The sequence below is a fragment of the Mauremys reevesii genome, linkage group 2 (genome assembly GCF_016161935.1).
Source record: "Mauremys reevesii isolate NIE-2019 linkage group 2, ASM1616193v1, whole genome shotgun sequence".
NCBI classification, from domain to species: domain Eukaryota; kingdom Metazoa; phylum Chordata; order Testudines; family Geoemydidae; genus Mauremys; species Mauremys reevesii.
The window spans coordinates 177,673,865-177,696,491 of NC_052624.1; the positions used below are offsets into that span (position 1 = coordinate 177,673,865).

Sequence of the window (22,627 nt, forward strand, 5' to 3'; positions counted from 1 at the left end):
GCCTGCTGAGCATTTTCAATTCAAAGTATTGAATCAGTGAATTAAGCAATAGATGCTGCTTCTTACACTAGGGCTCTACATTATTTTACTGTTGTGAGTTAAAATTAGGGCTCCTACCCTATGGATTTTGGGAGAAAGGCACCAGGCTTTTATTTGCCATCCTTGCATATCTCTTGTATAACTGCATCTACATGGGGGGTTGTACTGGTATGCCTATTTGGTTTTTTAAAAAATCAAATCCCTAACCAAAACAGTTGTGCTGGTACAAAATCTGTGTGTAGACCAGGCCTAAGTCTATGATGATAAAGAATTTGAGCTGTAATTTTTTTTTTAAGTATCCAAATTCTTGGGTCACATCAAGATGTTCTCATTTGATTACTTTATCTATTACTAATCTCTTGGGGGAACATCTATTATGTTTGCTGGCTTCTGAGCATACCCAAAGCAGGTATTTTTATAGGGCTCAATTCAGCAGTGTGTTGAGTGCTCCTGGAATACAAGTGCAGGGTCCAAAACACTAGTGCTCTCACTATTTGCTTAGCACTAATGCACAGAAGCTTCATCATACTGTGGAGAAATAAACACATGAATGTGCCTGTGAACAAACCTCTGAACTTGCCCTAGGGCATGGGAAGGAGGTGGGAAATGGGCCTGATGGGAGGTGAAGGGAGACCAAAACTAGGGCATGGGTGCTTAAAGAACATCTTAATGCTCGTGCTGTAGGTAGTAGCTGTATTCAGAATTTCAGAGGCTCCTACTGCCAGATGTAGTAACTCACTGACGAACTGTACGTAGGAGAAAGTGAGAGGCAGGGCAACCATGAGAGTTAGCCACTGGCCTGGAAATATCCCTGGGATGGAAGAAAACACTTTCACTCTGGCTGCACAATGTCTCATGATGTATGCTTGGTGCAGTATTCTTGCCATCCCGCTAGCCAGCAGTACCCTATCTACTCATCTACTACACCTTTATTGCAGGGGTCCCCAAACTTTTTTGGTCATGCCCCACATACCCGACCTGTGCCCTGCCAGAAGTGGGGGCCGTGGTCCAGGGCCAGAGCTGCATCTGGGACCACGCCCAGGAGTGGAGGCACAGGTGAGGCTGGTGGCAGGGCTGGGGTGGGTGGCGCTCCCTCCCCACCCTATGGGGGGGCTGACTCCCCCCCTACCATATCCTCCCGAACATGCACCCCGTAGGGTGCATGCCCCACAGTTTAGAACCACTGCCTTATTGGATCATGAGTCTCAACCCATCATCTAAGAAGCCCTAATGGTGGTTCATTCCTGCTCTTTCACTGTCCTCATCCTCACCCTTACAGACAGAGCACTTCTGCAAGGTTTCATGAAGCTATTACTCCTGAAGCCAGAAGATCATGAACTGGCCAAGTAGCCAAACAACAAAATCTGCTGTTTTTCATAGCCTGAATTGTACTCCAGAAAGCAAATTAAAAAACCGTAGTACATTGTGAAACATCCTTACTTTGCATACCAGATGCTGCAATAAGACATCCATTTACAAGGAAGGGAGATGGGTTTTTATAGGTTTGTGCTAATACTAATAATTGTTATTGCGGTTATTCAAAAAATCATACTTATCACAGATCATCCAAAATTAGCATGTCTCACATGAACAAAAAATCTAAAATTCATATATCTTAAAAAATATAAAATGAGAAAAATTTTAGACGTATTAAGAGCTCCCAGTAACTGAGTAAAATAAAAGGACTGACTTCTGGATGTGTTGGAGACATTCCACAGATATTTCCTATGGAAAGAATTTATTAATTCAAACCATAAGAGTTGTCGAGGGAAGATTAGTCCCACATGGATGCTGCTGCTGCTGTTTTAACTCATCCAAATCTTCAAAACTGTTAATTGTTAATAAACTGTATTAATAGGTGCAGGAAACATTTTGCATTTAGTATTGCTAAGTTAGCTGAAGAAGTTAATAAGTTTGATAACTTTAATGTTGAACCAGAAAATAAAACAACGTTGCAAAATGTGGCATTTAGAAGGGGGAAACTCCCACAGTGAACCAAATTCTGTTCTTGGTTGGAGTTGCAGTGGGAGTACACCAACATAACTCAGAGCAGAATTTGGCTAGATGAACTTATTTACATTGGCCTTCTTGTGGGTTACTATTTTTTATTTAAGAAAAGTTGAAACCTACATGATTTAGTAACATAGAAACCATCCAGGACTATGTGTCATAGAACATTCATAAAGAACATATGATCTGAATCTGTGAGGTGCTGAGTGCCCTCAACTCCCATGGAAAGACACAGGATTTGTGAATACACTGCACCTCTCAGGAAGTATTTAGCAGCTCAGAGCATAGAGAACAAGAACTGGTGCTCTCATTTAATTACCTTCACCAGCATGGGAAAGTTTCAGCCTGCCTATAGTAGAAAAGTTGTATTAGTTAAAATTCACCAGATAACACATCTGCACAGGGTGGGGGAATTGACTCTAGGAATAATCTCCTCTAACAGTTCAGAAGTTCAGATCCCCTTTGATGTTTATCTGTGGGTATGTCTACACTGCAATTAAATGCCTGTGACTGGTCTGTGTCACTGAGGCCTGGTCTACATTATGCGTTTAAACTGAATTTAGCGGCGTTAAACCGATTTAACCCTGCACCAGTCCACACAATGAGGCCCTTTATATCAATATAAAGGGCTCTTTAAACCGATTTCTGTACTCCTCCCCGACGAGAGGAGTAGCGCTGAAATCGGTATTGCCATGTTGGATTAGGGTTAGTGTGGCCGCAAATCGACGGTATTGGCCTCCGGGAGCTATCCCACAGTGCACCATTGTGACCGCTCTGGAAAGCAATCTGAACTCGGATGCACTGGCCAGGTAGACAGGAAAAGCCCCGCAAACTTTTGAATTTCATTTCCTGTTTGCCCAGCGTGGAGCTCTGATCAGCACGGGTGGCGATGCAGTCCCAAATCCAAAAAGAGCTCCAGCATGGACCATACGGGAGATACTGGATCTGATCGCTGCATGGGGAGACAAATCTGTTCTATCAGAGGTCCGTTACAGAAGACTAAATGACAAAGCATTTGAAAAAATCTCCAGGCTATGATAGACAGAGGCCACAGCAGGGACTCAGCACAGTGCTGTGTGAGAAGCGTAACGGAAAGCCAAAGAATCAAATGGACGCTCATGGAGGGAGGGAGGGGATACTGAGGACTCCAGCTATCTCACAGTCCCTGCAGTCTCCGAAAAACATTTGCATTCTTGGCTGCGCTCCAAATGCCTGAAGGGTCAAAAACATTTTCCTGGGTGTTTCAGGGTGTATGTCGTCAATTTACACCCTTCCCCCGCCCCCGAAAGAAAAGGGAAAAAAATCGTTTCTCGCCTTTTTTCAATGTCACCCTATGTCTACTGCATGCTGCTGGTAGATGGGGTGCTGGAGCGCTAAATAGCAGCATCCCCTCCCCTCCCCGGTGGCAGACGGTACAATATGACTGCTATCCATCATCATCATCAGCCCGTGAGTGCTCCTGGCTGGCCTCAGTGAGGTCGGCCGGGGGCGCCTGGGTAAAAATAGGAATGACTCCCGGTCATTCCCAGCAGATGGTACAAAAGGATTGGTAACCGTCCTCATCATAGCAACTGGAGGCTGAGCTCCATCAGCCCCCGCCCCCCTTTCATGTCTAAAGAAAAGATTCTGTCCTGCCTGGACTATCATAGCAGCAATGTCAATGCCTGGACTATCATAGCAGCTGGAGGCTGCCTCCCCCTCATTTTATCTCACTAAAAGTCAGTTTTTCTTATTCCTGCATTCTTTATTACTTCATCACACAAATGGGGGGACACTGCCATGGTAGCCCAGGAGGATTGGGGGAGGAGGGAAGCAACGTGTGGGGTCATTGCAGGGGCACCCCCTAGAATGGCATGCAGCTCATCATTTCTGTGGGATCTCTGGGGCTCTGACCCGGAGCGGCTGTGCTCTCTGGTTCTCTAGTAGACTTGCCCCATATTCTAGGCAGGACTGACTCCATTTTTAGACAAAACATAAAGAAGGGAATGACCCGGGGAGTCATTCCCATTTTTGTTCATGCGCCCCCGGGCCCCGGCCGACCTCAGCGAGGCCAACCAGGAGCACCCATGACAGCAGCAGACGGTACAAAAGGATTGATAACCGTCATCACCAATTTCCAAATGCAAACGGTGCAAAATGACTGATAACCATCATCTCATCGCCAATTTACAACAGCAGATAGTTCAATAGGGATGGTAATTATCTCTGCTACCTTGCAAAGGCAAATGAATGCTGCTGTCTAGCACTGCAGTACCGCCTCTGTCAGCAGCATCCAGTACACATATGGTGACAGTGACAAAAGGCAAAACAGGCTCCATGGTTGTCTGCGTTGCTTTCACGGAGGAAGGATTGAGTGACGACATTTACCCAGAATCACCCGCAACACTGTTTTGCCCCATCAGGCACTGGGATCTCAACCCAGAATTCCAATGGGCGGGGGAGACTGCGGGAACTATGGGATAGCTACGGGATAGCTACCCACAGTGCAACGCTCCGGAAATCGACGCTAGCCTCGGACCATGGACGCACACCACCGATTTAATGTGCTTAGTGTGGCCGCGTGCACTCGACTTTATACAATCTGTTTTAAAAAAAACGGTTTCTGTAAAATCAGAATAATCCCGTAGTGTAGACGTACCCTGACTTGGGCTCCAGCTGTGGGGCTATAAAGTTGGTGTAGACCTTTGAGCTTGGGCTGAAGCCTGGGCTCCGAGACTCTTTGAGGTGGAAGGCTCCCAGAACCTGGGCTTCAGCCGGAGCCTGAACATCTACCAGCGCCATTTTACACTCCCTCAGCCTGAGCCCTGCAAGCCCGAGTCAGCTGACACTAGCCAACCGCAGGTGTTTAATTGCAGTGTAGACATACCCTAAAGGTCTCCTGTCTGGGACTCTCCCGTTTTACCAGCTTGCTTATGAGATTTCCAGTTTGTCCTAGCTTCAGCCAGGTTAGAAATACTTAAAAAAAAAAAAAGGCCTTTCACAGTGTGTATTTCATATTTCCAGCCCCAGGAAGTGCAGAGGTGCACCACAATTCTAAAACAAAACTTTGGAGCCTCCAAAAATGTTTCAGGTTGGAATTTTGGGTAACACTTTTTTTGTTTTAATTGAACTGGCTTCCTATCTACAAAAATACAATACTGTGACTGATGATGAGGTAAGGACTGGATGGTTCAAAGGAGAGGGAATGAGACAAAGGGCCAAACCCTGCTTGCCCGAATGACATTGGATGGAATTCACCCCTGGACACAGGGCCAGTTTTAGATCTTTGCTTCACTTAAGTCCCACATAAGCCCTCAAACTTAAGCGCTATTAAGGCTTTGTGCTGGCCCTCTGTAGTGAGTTGAATGTGTATCCAGATCCCCAGTATGGTTCCCTTTGAAATCAATGGGAATTTCTAAGTGTGGAGAACTCCCATGGATTTCTATGAGAGCAGCAGGATAGCCCACCGGTGAGACTGCAAAAGTATCCCTTTGAAGCCAGTGGGAATTTTCACAAGAGCAAGGCAAGACAGATTTGGTCTGCAGAGTCCTTCTGTTGCTAATTCTGAAGCTTGACCATGTCAGGAGTGACGAAGGCCTTACTCTAATATCTTTTCAGTACCTTAGGTTGGATGAGTTGGTGATCTCAGGCCACACTAGCTAGGTTTTTCCCGGTTTAGAGGCGTAAAACCGATTTTACGCCAAAACCAGCACACTAGGAGGGCACCTATATCGATTTTTAATGGCTTTTAATCGGTTTCTGTACTCCTGCCTGACGAGGAGAGAAGCGCTAATATCGGTATTAACATATCGGAATAGGGAGTGTGGCCGCAAATCGGTATTGGCCTCCTCGGGCGTATCCCACAGTGCACCACTGACCGCTCTGGAGGATGCAGACGTAAACAGGAGAGGAAGAGAACTTTTGAAATTGAAATTCATTCCTGCTTCCCCCAGCGTGAGAGCTCATCATCACAGGCACAGCTCATCAGCACAGTTAACAATGCACATGCAGCTCTGAAAGAAGAAAAGAGCAGCCAGCATGGAACGCTTCGAGAGGCTCTGATGAAGCTATATGGGGAGGGATTCAGTGCTAACAGAACTGCCGTTCAAAAAGGCGAATGAAAAAGTATTTGAAACTAAGCTAAGCTATGGCTAAAGGCCACAGCAGGGGAGTGGTGCAGAGAGTAAAAAAGTTAGCTCAGACAAGCCTACCAGAAAAAAAACAAAAAAGCAATGGAAGGTCGGGGCAGGTCGAAAACCGCTTCTATGCTGAGCAGAGAGCAGCATGCAATTGGGGGGGCTGCGCGTACCCCACCCCTGACCCGTGGATTCGAGGTGGGGTTGTAATCTCTGATGCAGTCTGGGGGCAAGGCATCCTTGTTGCGCCCACCATGGTAGTCCAGCAGAGCACACTGGACACTTTACCAAGATCAGCATGTAGCAAGTAATCAGGATCATTTGCGATGGCTGGCGCCGCGCTGGCATCGCTACTGGCTCCGTGGCTTATCCCATGGAAGGTCTCTATGGTGAGTGATCATCTTTCAATAAAAACTTCAGGATTTAAGATGGGTAAGTGTTATTTCTGGTTAAAAAAGGGGGGAAAAATTTTCTTAACAGAGGGGTGGAAGCGGCAAAGAAAAAAGGAGGATCCGGGAAATGCCGAGAGGGGAGGGAGGGAGGTCCGATGTTCTTTTCTGTTTGTTCACCCAGACAAGCCCCCAAGCTAAGGGACAAGCTAAGGGTGGGGAGGGGGGTTGGGAGGGGTATTGCAGCAAGCGGAGCATTAGCTAGCGTTTGGGAGAGCTGAATTCTGCTGCAAGGACCTGATGTGCATGCAAGCTGAATTCTGTAGAAGCTGCCTTCGTGATCTGTAAGATGGTAACCCTGAGGCTGCAAGCAGTCACTGACCTTGCTGGGAATGTCAGTGTGATGAAAAATGAATGATGTGTGGAAAAACAGTGTAACATGTGAAATGTGAAATGTGTATCTGAAAATGTATCTCTTTATTCCTGTAATATTTATCTCCATCCTGCCTCCATCCTCCATCCCATCTCCATCCAAGGAAGGTTCAAATCCTCCATCCTAAAAAGTCTTAAAATAGATGAGAAAGGGGAGATAAAGAGATATTGATGAATATTGAGAGGAAGGAACATGAATTAGAGAAAAGGGAAAGATGTCAGGAGGGAGGGAAGCAGTTCAAGAGAGAGAAGGAGGGACAGAGAAGATGAGGGATGAGCAGCGGCGGCAGGAGGACCCTCAGGTGAGGTAGCGGAACTCACTGTGGGCTGCGGGGCGTGATCAAACTGGGCTGCTCTCTTTCTAAACTGACGTGCTCCAATGGCAGAGGGACAACAGGCCTCAGCAGCCTCACAGGAGTGCCCTCCCCCCCCACTGCCTCCCTACCCTCCTCACCCAAGCGATGCCACCACGTGGGGAGGCTCCCCCCGGAGCTCCCCTGCCCCGCCCCAAGGACGTGTGGACACCCCAACCAAAGTTTTTTTTTAACGGCCTGTCTTTTTTTTTTTTTTCCTCCTCCTCTCTCCCTCACTCCCCCTCTTCCTCCTCTCCTCTTTGAATCTTTTTATAATGAATCAATAAAGAAAATATGCTTTTTATGCTTTATAAATTAGAGCAGCTGTGAGAGGGAGGGGAGGGGGAGGGAGAGCTGAGTCAGGAGTTGATCAAGGTCATCACCAAACATCAATCACACACTGTACCTCCATTGATGAAGTGTACGTTTTCAGCTTTCTCGCTGCTCGCTTGCCAAAGCGCTTCTCTGGTAATCTCCTCTGTGTGGCTCTGTCTAATCCTGTGCCAGCGCATAATCCTCAGCCTCCCAACCCTACCCTCCAGGCACCACTCTTACTCCCACAAGCCTCTAGCAGAGCACAAGCAGCAAGCTGGAGCAGCATTGGTTTGTGGCTTACATTGCGTTCTTGTGTCAGGTGTGGGAGGTCAGCGCCTGCACTTTGCACCACCACCAGCCAAATGCACATTCCTCAGCCTGTCTGCACACAGACTGCCTGTAACTGCCTGACACCTGCTGTCTGCCCAGGCTGCATCTGTATGGCAGGAGCCATGGGTGCAGCGGGGTGGGCCCCACAGAGGCATTCTAAACATTCCAACTGTTATTCCCTTTGCTGTCTTTCCTTTCTGCTGCTGCTCTTGTTAAACTCTGGTAGTGCTTCTGAATAGGCGAGGCCACACGAACCTAACACAACAACCCTTGTGATGTTGTGACGTTGCTTGTGATCCTGTCCATAGTGCTTGCAGCTTGCAAAACTGCCCCAAATGTTTGCGTTACTTGGTGCCCTGGTGCTGTGGTGCAAGATAGGCAGATAGGATATGGGTCTCCATCCCATGCCAGCGCAGTTGTCCAATGCCATTGCAGCAAAGCCATCCCCACCTGCAACCTTTCGTCAGCAGCTCACAATGATTTTCAGCAGCCTTTTCACAGATTTTTTCCACAGCAGATGATCCAACTCTTTTCGTAGATTTCGACTTCCTGGTAGCTCACTGGCGCTTAGTCTGGTCCCCTTGGCTACCAGGGCTCGTACCGCCTCTGAGGCGACTGAGTGCTGCCATCTTGGTATTATGGTCAGGGCAGGGGCAAGCAAGTCACAAAGTTCCATGAAAGTGTGCCCCAAACTGCATGAAAGTTTTGCAGCCACCACCAATCATCATCAATCCCACTGCAACAATGCGGTCCAGTCAGTCCAGTGCTCCCCCAAGGCCCAAAATCAAGAATCAATGCAGGATGGATCCACCATCAGCCATCATCAGCGCTCGGGCCCGCTAGATTCGTTTGTTCCAATTCTGTCCGACTCACGCATCACTGTGCCCATCGCGCAAGCTCATCATTTCTCACTCGCCTCGTTTCGGTACAGCTCTGCACGAGCGCTGCGAGTGCGAAAGGTGTTAAAACATCCCGGCGGCGGTATTGAGCTGAGCATGCTTGCATGCTGCTGGCGCATGCGAAAGTGGTTCTCCAAGCAAAAAAAAAGGCGCGCGGTTGTCTGCTGCCAGGGGAGGAAAGAGGAGGGGGTGAGGCTGTACCCAGAACCACCAGCGAAATGATTTTTGCCCCATAAAAAGGTTTATTATGCAAATGAATAAGTCCCGTAGTGTAGACGTACCCTCAGTCTAGTTCCCAGACTACAATTGTCCACCTCATAAAACATCCCTCTCCTTACAACTGACACCCTTGTTGTCAGCCTGAGCATAGAGGCCCGTGGCTGACTGGGCTGTAGACTCTTGGTTACCCATTTCAGGATTAGAGCACACTGACAGAACATTATGGGGAAGCTTGCCCGCTGCCATTGCTCTTTGCTCTATGAAGTATACGGAAACAGGACATCGCTCTGCAGCGCTCTCACTCCAGCATCTTGGCTCTCGTTGCATGAAGCACCAGAAGAACATCAGCCCCAGTCTTGTATATTTAAAAACCTAAACTAATTGTCACTATTTGCTAACAATTTGGAAAAAGTTTATTTTTCCTGAAAATACTGAAGCAGATGGGAATGGTACGCATGCCAAAATATTAATGCGAGCTCTACTATTATGAAACAGTTTTGGACAGTTCAGGACATCTGGAGTGAATATGGGGGAGGGAAATGAAAAATTTCTTGAATGTATTTAAAGGCTGAAATAGAATCGCCACGGCATATCTATGCAGAAACCCTGAATGAAATACACAAATGGATATGGCAGAAAGCTTAAAAGGAAACCAGCTTGCTAGGAGCAGAACTATTTTTAGTTTTCTGATGAGGAAAGCAGCTGTATTTGAGAAAGCAAGTCACTCACTGCTTGTACAATAAGCTGGAACTCTCTCTGGTTCCTGATGTTCATGATTGTCACAGGGAAAACCTCATGTGGAGGCTTTTTGGCCTAGTTCCCTCCAGGTATTTAGGTGCCTAACTCCCATTGATTTACATGGGAGTTAGATGCCTAAATACCCTGGAATATCTAAGGCTAGGGAGCCCTAAATGGCAATCACGTACATTTTACAGCACAATTGGGAGTTATTTGGGACCGGAGCCAGAGACTTCAACCAAAGTCAACGGTAGCCGAGCGTGTTCAGCACCTTTTGGAGTCAAGCTCTTATTTAAAAGCCTACAAAGTCCTCTCATGCATACAGTAAACATAACCTTCCTGTGCCTTTCTAGTTCTGTGCCTGATGATTTGTCATAAGAGAATTATTTCCTTCATTTCCTAAAAGCTTTGAAGGCTTGGAGCAATCTATCTTGTTCTTTATATAAGTGCTTTCTGTCTTTGGGAATTGCTTGCATTATTGTTGTAGCCATGTTGGGTCCCAGGATATGGGAAAAACAGGGTAGGTGAGGTAATATCTTTTTATGGGTCTCACTTTTGTTGGTGAAAGGTACAAGCTTTTGCGCTATACAGGGCTCTTCTTCCAGTGTGGGGAAGGAAGCAGAGTGTCTGAGCTAAATACAAGTTGGGAGAGGTTGTTAAGAAGAAAGGGTAATGCGTGTTGGAGGTGGTCACTTGAACTGAAGCAGGCAATTGCGGGGCAGGGTGTAGATAATTGTACATAAAGAGTTTGAAGTGGCAATAAAGGTAGCAGGCAGTGTGATATGTTAAAAATTGTTGTAATGAGCCATAAAAGCAGTGTCCCTGTTAAATCCATGGGGGTTTTTGGTGTCTAGCAGAGTTAGGAATTTAAATTCCCAAGCTTGCCTTTTGAAGATGTTGCACGGGTTTCTTTTGAGTATTGAAAGAGCAAATATGGGAGCGCTAGCTTTGTGAAAAGCATTCTCCAGTGGATGATAGGGTGGTTTTTTGTCTTTTGAACTCTCACAGAAAAATGATAAATCAAGAGCATAGTGATTGTTCAGTTTCACCCACATATTTGTCAGGGCGTTTGATGTGCCGGATGAAGCACACCACATGTTGTGATAAACATCTGTAGGACCCATGGATCTTCAAAGGAATGTTTGAGGGGTATTGATCATCATAGCATTGGAGATATGTCTGCAGGTTTTGCATAATGTTGTACTGGCAGGGTCTGGTGCTGCTTTGAGTAGATGTGTCCTTGTCTGGGGGAGCTTTGCTTCTGATGAGTTTGTAGAGGTTGTGGGGAGTTGTTTGAAGGCCAGAGGAGTGGGTTTGGGAAAGATTTTTCAGCATGTGATGATCATCGTCAAATAGGGATTTTAACTCTTTGATGATGCTCCATATGAGTTCCAGTGTGGGGTGGTAGGTGACAACTAGGAGTGTGCACAGATTTTTTGTTTCCTATTTTGAAGCATGTTTTCCTGTGGTATTTGGATGGCCCTTTCCATGATGTGATCTAATTTTCTGGTGGAGTGTCCTTGTTTAGTGAAGGAGGTTTTCAGTGTGTTTATATGTTTATCCTAGACTTTCTCTTCAGAGCCGATGACCAATTTTTTTTTTAATTTTTTTTTTGTGTGTGGCTGGTGGATATGTGGAGGTAAGTGTGGTAATCTGTTGGTTTCTTGCACAGATTGTGTAGTTGTTTGTGATATTCCATTGTTTAAGCTAATCATGGTGTCAAGGAAGTTGATGCTGACTGGCAGAGTGCCAGAGAGAAAGAGAGTGTTTGTTTGGATGTGTGTTGGTTGTTGTGGTGGAAATCTAAGGAGTTTAGGTTGTCTGCCCAGAGAATGAAAAAATCATTGATCTATCTCAGGTATCTCATATAGTTAGTTTCATGGTGCATTTTTCAAGAAATTCTTTGAGGTGGCCTATGAAGAGGTTGGCATATTGGGGAGCCATGCTAGTACCCAGGGCTGTTCCCATGGTTTGGACAAAGTGTTTGTTGTTAAATGTGAAGCTGTTGTGGGTGAGGATGAAAGGAACTGTGTTTATGCACAAGATTGGGAGAGATTCAGCAAGCTTTGCTGCAGAAGCAAAACTTCATCCTGAAAACTAGCACTGCATTCTATTCCTACCGTGCAAAATAAAGTGAACAACACTGTTTTATAAGGTAGTTCTCGGAAACCTTGAGAGACGCTTTTTCATTTTCTTTTAAAGTGCAACTAATAATTGAAGTAAGCTATTTGAGTTCTATTAGTGATAAGAATGGATGTTCGTTATCTCAAGGTCAGAGCCATTAAATTTGCAGTCCAGAAATAAAAGGGGCTGCTTGACTCCCAACAAGGTGGAGAAACTGCTTTTGAATCTAATTAAAACAGACACAATCTAAAAGGATGGATCCCAGAATTAGGTAATTTTTAAGTTAAAGTAGAAGGCCAGTGCCACCTGGCTGAAATGGCCTGGAGCTTTCCACAGAAGGGATGGTGTTAGTGGAGTGAGGGAGTCAATCTTAAAAGCCAAGCTATGCTGCTAGTTTATCAGTCTCAGACAGCGTCCATATGCCAAACTACTCGGAGTTGTAGATGCACTCAAGGTAATGGGAGGCAGCATGTCCTCTAGAGGAGAGGGCACTAAACTGGGAATCAGGAGACCTGGCTTCTTCTCTGGCTGTGTCACTGGCTGACTTTGGAAAAGACACTTCAGTTCTTTCTCCACTCCCACCATTTGTCTGTCTTCTCTGTTCAGTTAACACCCTGTGTTTGTACAGTGCCTAGCACAATGGGGACCCATCTCATGTGTAATTTCTTGGCACTGCTATAATACAAATACTAACAGTGGGTGGAAAGTTTGAATAAGGTCTATCTTGACCTCTCCATTTGTAATTGTGCTTTCTACCAGAAAGACTAAGAAGTTTTAGGTGGCTTCAGTGAAGAATTTTCTGTATAAACCATTTATATTTTCATACTTGCTCCATTTCATTTTGCCTTTGTAAACAATGTACCACTTTGTGCCAGATTTGGCTCTCATTTACACTGATGTAAAATTAGAGCAATTTCATCAGCTTTGGTGTATCCAACATCCTCTTTGACTGCACTTTTTATGAGAGTTTATTTCTGGTATACCGCTGGAGACAAGTTACCATGGTTCATCCATTGTAAGTAGATTTCTGAGGCCTCTTTAGCTGGGAGAAGCGGGAAAATATTTGAATTGTAGACTTGGCCTCCACAGGTCCACTCCTTTTAATAGACACCCAGGTTTACACCACAACAGTGCATCTTCGCTGGCTTGTCCAAATTAAAAATTTCAACCTTCGTCATCAGTGGTTAGGGGTTTGAATGGATGTGGGATTGAAGTACATGGAAAAGAGAACCTGTGATAGTTATATTCCTCTCAAAACTGTGTAAAAGTCATAAAATGTTGTCTTTATACAGCATAAATATCCAATGGAAAGCACACCTGTCTCTTGCTATGTGGGCCAGTTAATTGGTTTTTGATCTATTTTTACAGTTCTCATCTGAAAGCCAATTTTTTTGTTAAGTTTCACAGAAAGCTCTGGAGCTGCTATAGAGTTTTTTGTAGCTGTGAAAAATGGCACTGTTTCTTTTTGTTTGTTTGTTTTGGTTTTTTTTGTTTTTGTGGCTTTTTTAAAAAGCATTCTCAAGGAATAATTACAATGATTGAGGATGCTTTTTAAAAAAACAAAAAAACAAAACCAGAAGCATGTACATTTTTCACAGAGGCATAACTCTAAAATGGCTTTGTAGGTTTCTTTAGCTATTGAGAAAATTTGAAAAGTAAAAGGAAACAAATTCACCTTCAGAGTTCAGCAAGAGCTAAAGTTTGTCTCACGAGTATTTGAAAACTGGCTTCTCCCCACTTCCAGAAACAGATACCAAAGCTTAGGGTGACCAGATGTCCCAATTTTATATGGACAGTCCCAATTTTTGGGCCTTTTTCGTGTATAGGCTCCTATTACACCCCCCCTCCCCCATCCCCTGTCCCAATTTTTCACATTTGCTGTCTGGTCACCCTACCAAAGCTTTAAAACAACAGTACAAAATTTCTGTTACAAGTTCCAAAAAGGAGAAAACCATGCTTTACTCCATTTTAATCTCTTAAGAATATGATGAATGTGGCTATGTCTTATAATTTATTAAGTATTTGGCACCTCTAGGTGCTACTGTAATGCAACCAGGTATTGGTCGCCATTGTGGTAGGCCCTGCACATATACAGAACAACAAGACTGTCCCTGCCCCAAAGAGCTTACAAGCAGAGTAATATATGTTGTGTTCTATTTCTTCACCTTGTTACTCTTTTTAAAATAATAAACTATTTGATTAAAAAATATGACTAAGGGGCCAAATCCTAAAACCCTGTCTCTTTATGAAGAGACTGGTATTGTTTGCCTTAAAAAGGAAATGAGTAAAGTCCTGTCTACATTTGCAGTGGCGTGTAAGGTATATGTAGCTACATGCCACAATGAAAGGCAGGCTGTGTCCGCACTGAGGTGTGTAGGTACATTTGGCAGTGAAAGGCTCTGGTCGGGGGGGAGCTGCCAGAGTCTCTTCTCACTGTTGGAGTCTTTTGCAGTGGTGGGGAGAGTCTCCAGCAAAGTGGAGCCCGTATGATGCTACACTACTAAACTAGCAGTGTACATGTGAGAGGCATTGCTTGGGCTTGTAGAGAACTATGTAGAGCACACACCTTAGGGCTCTGGTGTATCTTCACTTTACTCATCTAAATAGTGCCTCACCATCTACACTGCTATTCATATCCATGCTGGCTGGGCATGCAGTGTCTGTACTCTAGCTGCGGCCATAAGCAGGGACCTACCCTAAGAGGCAGGTATATAAAGTATATAGAAGAGAAAAGTATATAAAATAATGACGGTACAGAGAAGGTAGATCAGGAGCGTCTGTTCTTGTTCTAGTATTTATGAAACAGGAAGGACATTTAATGAAACTGAAAGGTAGCAAATTTTAAAACTGACCAAAGGAAATATTTTTTCTCACAATGAGAAGTTAGACTCTGGAACTCATTATCACAGGGCATCATTAAGGACATGAGTTTAGCAAGATTCAAAAAGAACTGGGTGTTTAAATGGATAACTATAACAACTCTGGCTATTCTTGTTAACACTAACGAAGAGGACTTTGGAAAGGAGATGAAACCTCTGGTTTAACTGAAACAAATCTCTCGCTGCTAGGGATCTTCTTGGGGAGCAAATTACCCCACATCTTCCTACTCCGGGGTTCCTTGCACCTTCCTCTGAACCATCTGATGCTGGCCACTGTCAAAGACAGGATACTAGACTAGCTGGACCTTGGGTCTGATCCAGTATGGTAATTCCTCTGCTCTAAAATTCAGCTGAAGTCATTCTTCAAGGATCTTTCAATAAATTTATAACAATATCACTAGCTTCTAGCAGAAAAATGATTGATTAGACAATGATATGTCAAATAGTCATTAAGCTGTCCTGGGACAGCAGGAGTTATAGTTATCTATTCATGATATGGTAGAGGATGTTGATATTGTATCGGCGTATGTATTTCGTTGTTCTGCTGTGTTAATTGCATCCTTGCTCTAATACTGAGACCTATGGGGATACTACTGATAATTTTCTACCATTTAGTGATAGCTGAAAAGTGACGTGGCCAAACACTGGATATGTGATGGTGAGGGAAAGGGTAAGAATGGGTGGTGAAGCTCCAAGAAGAACTGAGTCATGCTGGGATAAAAAGCTATAATTGTAATTCTCTCATGTCACCAACATGGGGGGAGGGAGAGAGTGAAAAAAGGACTGGCAGTGGGCTTGGTTATTCTCTTCATTGCATAAGCCAGGGGCTATTGCAACCAGTAGGTGGGATTTCAGCAGCAATGGCCAATGAAAGTTGTAAATTATCTGGGGCGGTCTTCTTGTTTCCTTCTCCCTACCTTTTCTGTTAACAAGGAGAAGAGATGGGCGTGAGGTGAACAGTGCCTGCATGTTTGTGACTGACTGTTTAAACAGCTGACTGATGTTTTAGTCCCCAGACTTCCTTTATCTCAGGTCCTGTCCCAAATAACAAATTACGCAGGACTCTCTGATATTTTTGTCTGGGAGGAGAGGATGGTGAAAGAGTCCCAAGCAAGACATGCATTTAGTAGGTAAGGAAAGCTGTTTGAGGAACAGGGTCACGAGGCCTCTGTGACACTTGGGCACTCATTTATGCCCTTGACTACTACTGCGTGTGTCTCTGAGACAATGATAAAATGTCTGGTGGAGACAAGTGAAACTATTTTCTCTACAGAAAGAGATTTGCAAGATTCCGCAGAGGGGAAATTAAGGAAATCTATGTACCGTGGATGTAGTGTGATCTAGTGGTTAGAGCAAGGGTCTGCTTACGTTGCTGACTTCATCATGGGCTCACTGGGACTCTGGACAAGCTACTTAACATTGTTTGCCTCCGTTTTCCTACTACTAAAATGAGGGTAATAAAACCTAACTATCTTTGCAAAATGATTTAAGACCCTTGGATAAAAGACAGATTATAAATGCAAATTATTATTATTTTATTGCTTATTAGAAGATGGAGAGACATTTGGCAGAACCCTACAGGCTCCTGTGGAATCTCAAAGATAATTTTAGTACAGAACTCTTCAGAGTGGCATGTATTTTGTTTTGTTTGTTTTGTTTGTTTGTTTGTTTGTTTGTTTGTTTGTTTGTTTGTTTGTTTAAAAACTCAGTCTTTTTTCTCATTATTTTGCACCTGACTTTTCAGGGAACAAAAGGGATAAAAGTTTAAATATTAACTCAACTTTTTAACCCTGTGGCAATGCCAATCTGCTTGGCACATAGTATTGCAGCTAGAGATAAGATAAATAAAAAGGCATAACCAATGGAATGACAATCCCCAAAGTATTATAAGAAATATGCTTTTGAACCCCAGAAACAAGGCTGAGTAGCAATTCTTAGCCATTAAGATTATTAGGTATAAAATCCTGTACTGAAGCAAGTATGCAGTTTGTTATACAATAGTCACTACTGTACCCAAGACTTCCAAAACATTTCTTTACAAATTACTCTTTTGTGGATCAGCAACTCAAAAAAACAAACTATGATAGATCTTCCACATGGAAGAATTTACTGTTTTGTTGGACATGGTTACAACTTTGTCCACTAGATGGCTTTTTTTCCCTCAGCTACTTCCTGCTGTGTTAAATTTGTTTGATTCAGATTGCTCCATCTAAAAATAATATTCTTTACAGACTATTTCAATAATCAGTAGTACTTTGGTCATCAGTTTCTAGATAATCCATTCGACATCTGCTCAGTAATTATGTGAAATATGTTTTCACGCCATGATTCCAAGAGAATTTACAAGCTGTTTTTAACCTAAAATATTTGTCTGTGCACATAGTTTGCCTATCACCTGCAATGTATTAATTACAGTGACCATTTTCTACAGGCATTAGGATGATGTCTTTAACATTACTCTCTCCTATCCGTCCTGAACCTCCCCTAAAATATTGTATTGTTTGTTTTGCTTTTCCTCCTTGATCCAGTTTACTTCCGAACATCATTAACTAATCTGATACTACAAAGTTAGATATGGTGGCTATTGCAATAGAATTCTGAAACTGAAGGCCTCCCAGCCAAAAGAAATGGTGTACAAAACAAAATGCTGATTTTTCATGGTAAGAAAAGTGCCAGCTTCAGGAATTATACTGGACCCACTTTCCAGCTGACCAACTCAATGGTACTGTACCCAGCACCTTCCTCCCTCACTTGACTGGTTGAATGAGAGAGCTGTCAAGGGAAAAGGGCACTAAATGGGAAAGATGTAGGGTGGGCAAGGCTTGACAAGAGTAATCAATCAAAAATCCACATTAGGACTCATTAATTGTATTATTTTGCATGTTTCCATTCATCAAAAAATATAACCTGAACTGGTATAAACAATATTGCATTGATTGGCACCAGACTGATATTTCACCATTCCATAGGAGGTAATAGAAGTTAATGGGCCTATTCTTATCTCAGTAGGGCTGAAAAAATTTACCTGACATCTACTGAGGTAGATAGCCAGTGGTGTGGGAAGTTTTGGGCTAAATGCCATATGAGAAACCCAGTGTCTTTACCTTACCACCTTCTCAGATTTGGAGATTTGTGCGAGGAGGCTATCCTAAAAGCCTGCTTGTGGGCTCTTTTTTTGGTATAATCTTCTAGTTAGCATGTCAACTTTGACACCCACTAACTAGAAGATTATACCTGTTCTACCTGTTGAACTAGGGAAGGGGCTTTGTTTTTTCCTCCCCCCCCACCCCCCGCCCGATGGCTTCAAGAGGGAAAGAATCTTTTTACTATACCCTTCCCCCAGCCTCTGCACTTCTATGAGGAGAAAGGAGATCTCTGTTTCTCTACCCTTCCCTCAACCTTTATTTTTCAGGGTCTTTCTCCACTGTGAATAATTCTAATGCCTGCCTCTGCTCCTGTTCGTGAAACTAACCTGACTCTTGGGAGTTCCACTGCAAAATTCTGAACAGCACTGGTAAAACTGATCAGATTTTCTGTAGACCCAGAAAGACAACACTGCATCAGTTTACATTTGGTCTGGTGTTTGGGAAGGTTTTCCTCTGCAACCATTAAGAGTTAGAGGCTTAAGACTTTTTTTTTTTTAAATGAAAGTTTAGATTCTGCAAGAGTTCATGGCTTAGACCACTCCCCACATATGCCCAGGAAATCTTCTCCTTGCATCTGGCGAGTGTATGAGTGGATTTTTCAAGCCTTGTTTAATGAATACCATGAGGATTAACATGTAATTTCTATTAACATTGAAGCAGAAAGCCCTTGTATATTAAACTGAGGGTATAAGCCTTTGCGGTGCTCAGATAGCATGGTAACACACGGTGTTAAAAAAAAAAATTAGATACTCTCTCACCCCTTGGGCAGTGAACACTGTAGGCAGAGCTAGCTCCTACTATGCCTGTCTTTTGTGTGAGAGAATTGGTTGGGAGAATGAGCTCATGCCCTGAACTACACCCTGCCCCTGGGCTCACCCATGCTACCGCAGCTATAATTTGGCACTCTGGGCCTAAGAGATGTAAAACAGTAACCTAAAACTGTTAATCCAGCTGGCAACAACGGAATGGTCAGAAATGTCAATGATAATATAGAAGTGTAGCTTTTGAAAGCTCTTGGCCACACTCTTATCAGTTACCTCATCATCAATCTCTTGACTTCACTGAAGTTTCTGTACCCCAGACTTACTCCACTGTAACTGAGAGCAGAATTTGGCCTTCTCTCTCCATTTCGAACTGATGTCTCTGTGAAAAGAGGATGATGAGAGAACAATAGAAAGTAAAGGGAAAACTACTGAGGTGACAAACAGCTGGCATCTAGGAAATCAGGGTGCTTACAATAAACTTGCAGTTTCTTAGACACCTGTCAGTATACCTTTCCACCATCCATAAGCCACGGAAAGCAGTTAAGCCAAATGTGTTGCTGGATTGCATTCAGTCATGGATTTCAGTAGAATTACATCAGGTATGTGTTCGGCCCAGAGCCACTGATCTCAAGACAAGAAATGGAGAAGGAGGTGAATGCACTAAAAATGCAGACTGCAGTTTTACTATGTAGATCTTCTGTTGCCTTCTGCTTGTTTTGGGCATTTGACCTCTTGGAGAAGGTCCTGTCTCATCAACAATAGCTGTGTGGTCTAGTAAACCAGGACCGGCCCACAATATCTTGGCACCTGAGGTGTGGAGCTCAAATGACACCCCCATGTCCCCTCGCTTGGACCAAAACTTTGAAAGGTCTCAATTCTGGGTCCTAGTGGCACCCCCCCCCACACACACACACACAGTCTGGGTACGTCTACACTACGGGACTATTCCGAATTTGCATAAACCGGTTTTGTAAAACAGAATTTATAAAATCGGGTGGAGCACGGCCATACTAAGCACATTAAATCGGTGGTGTTGCACTGTGGGTAGCTATTCCTAGCTATCCCATAGTTCCCGCAGCCTCCCCGCCTTGGAACTTCCGGTTGAGATCCCAGTGCCTGATGGGGCAAAAATCATTGTCGCGGTGGTTCTGGGTAAATGTCAGTCACTCCTTCGTCTGGGAAAGCAACGGCAGACAAGCATTTCGCGCTTTTTCCCTGGATTGCCCTGGCAGATGCCATAGCATGGCAATCATGGAGCTTGTTTTGCCGTTTGTGACTCTCACCGTAAGTGTACTAGATGCCGCTCACAGAGGCGATTCAGCAGCGCTACACAGAAGCATGCTTTTGCTTTTGCATGACAGCAGAGATGGTTACTAGCCATATTGCACCATCCAAACCCTTCCATAAATTGGAACTGAGGATGATCATGGCTACCATTCCTTTTGTACCATTTGCTGCTAGTGCCCCTGGCCGATCAGCCAGAAGATTGGTTACTAGCCATATTGCACCTTCCATCGCTTTGTACCATTTGCTGCTGTCATAAGTGCCGATCAGCCAGGGTGCAAAAAATTGGGAATGACTCCTGAGTCAATCCCTCCTTTGGTATCTAAAAATAGAATCAGTGCTGCCTAATATAGGCAAGTGTACTAGAGAACCACCGTATCATAGAACCAGAGAGCACAGCTGCTCTGTGTCAGAGCCTGCAGAAATTATGATCTGTATGCTATTCACAGGGGGTGCTCCTGTAACAACCCCACCTGTTGATTCTGTTCTTCCCCCAGCCTTTCTTGGCTACCCCCACTTGTGTGATGAATTAATAAAGAATGCAGGAATAAGACACACTGACTTGTTAGTGAGAAATGAGTGGAAGGCAGCCTCCAGCTGCTATGATAGTCCAGACAGGACATTAAGCAGTGTGTAGGAGAGAAGCCCAGCATCCCACTGCTAGTCCAGGGGCAACTGAATCTTTTCTTTACACATGAAGGGTGGGGCTGATGGAGCTCAGCCCCCTGTTGCTATGATGAGGATGGTTACCAGCCATATTGCACCATCCATCCACCAGAAAAAATTAGGGCCAATAGGCTGATGACGAGGACGGTTACCAGTCCTTTTGTACCATCAGCTGAGGCTGATGATGAGGATGGATTTCCATCATTTTGTACCATCAGCCACCCATGGCGGGGGGTGGGGGGAGCAAGGATGTTGGTGTTGAGTGCTGCACTATCGCGTCTATCTGCAGCATTCAGTAAAGATAGGGTGACATGTAAAAGAGTCAGAGGATTGTTTTACCTTTCGCTTCTGGGGTGGGTGGGGTGGGTGAGTAGATTGCCAAGCTATGCCTGACCCGCGGACACTGTGTTTGACCCTAGAAGCATTTGGAGCTCAGCCAAGAATGTAAATACTGAGGCTGCAGGAACTGTGGGAGAGCTTCAGTCCTCCAGTCCATGAGCATCCATTTGATTCTTTGGCTTTCCGTTACGCTTGTCACGCTGCAGTGCGCTGAGTCCCTGCTATGGCGTCTGTCTGGAGATTTTTAAAAAAGGATTCTGAATTTCATCTTCTGTAACGGAGCGCTGATAGAACGGATTTGCCTGCCATCACATCCGCATGGTCCATGCGGGAGCTCTTTTTTTATTTTGATTTCGGACTGCATCGCCACCCGTGCTGATCGGAGCTCCACGCTGGGCAAACAGGAAATATTCAAAAGTTCGCGGGGCTTTTCCTGTTTACCTGACACTGCATCCGAGTTCAGATTGCGGTCCAGAGCGGTCACTGGTGCACTGTGGGATAGCTCCCGGAGGCCAATACCGTCGATCACTAACCTAATCCGATATGTTAATACCGATATTTAAAGAGCCATTAAAATCAATATAAGGTGCCTCCTAGTGTGGACGGTTTTGGCGTTAAATCGGTTTTACGCTCCTAAAACCGATTTAAACGCCTAGTGTAGACCAGGCTTCTGGCACCTGAGGCAGCCGCCTGAGTTCGCCTTATGGTAAGGCCAGCCCTGTAGTAAACCAATCAGTAGCATGGAAAGCCTCTGCAGTAACGCAAGCACAGTGGAGAAGCTGGGCATTCACTGGGAAGACTTTGGAAATGGCACAAGCACACCTGAAAATTAACATGGGAAAAGTTTGGTTAGAATACAAAGAGGTGCATTTTACTGGAGATAGGTTAGTTCAAATCCTGCTTTCTGTCTCTACCTACAGATCCCCTCTCCCTCCAGACAAATTTAGTTAATCCCGTTTGAAAGTGGCCTGGTGATGTCATCCTGTTCTGAATAGAATCTCCTCTAACCTGTGCTGGCTCATAAGGGTGCTCTGGCCCTTCCCCAGAATACTCTCAACAGACTTCTACAGCAAGGGGCAAGCAGGGGCTCGTGTAGAGTCAGCAACATCAGCTAAGAAATCATCCACGCCAGGGCAATCATCAGTTGCCCATTAAGGGCAGTTTTAAATTCCATTTGCACTTTTCCAATAGTCTTTTGATATGAGAGGACACTGCACATTCAACTCTTCAGGCCAAAGAGAAAGGTACCGTACCACAGTGATATTTGTCAGAGATGCCCAAATCAAATATCTTCAGACACCCCCCGGTCAGGATGAAGGGGTTGGATCCAGCTCCAGTTTCAGATCTGAACTTTGCAGCTGGACCCTTTCTTTGTACTGGATCAAACCAAAGAAGCTTGTTTTGAGCAACTTTAAATGTGGGATGCTTTGGATTTAGATTGGAATCTGGATAAAAAAATCTATACCTCAAAGCCCATTTCTACTTCTCAGAAGAAAAACTAAGTGGTATGGTTGAAAATGAGTAGTTACACTTTGCCCCTGCTTAAGAGACCTTCTGGACCCTCTTTCATTTCAAAATGCAGTGTG

At 44.4% G+C, this 22,627-nt stretch overlaps 1 long non-coding RNA gene across 1 annotated transcript; it reads right to left on the reverse strand.

The window, feature by feature from the left end:
• Positions 1–1,739: 1,739 nt before the first annotated feature.
• LOC120399656 lies at positions 1,740–21,857 on the reverse strand. The gene is made up of 4 exons (XR_005595283.1): positions 21,719–21,857; positions 19,225–19,373; positions 19,026–19,131; positions 1,740–1,867 (listed from the first exon to the last, which is right to left on the reverse strand). It is a non-coding gene; the product is annotated as an uncharacterized LOC120399656 (long non-coding RNA).
• Positions 21,858–22,627: the final 770 nt, after the last annotated feature.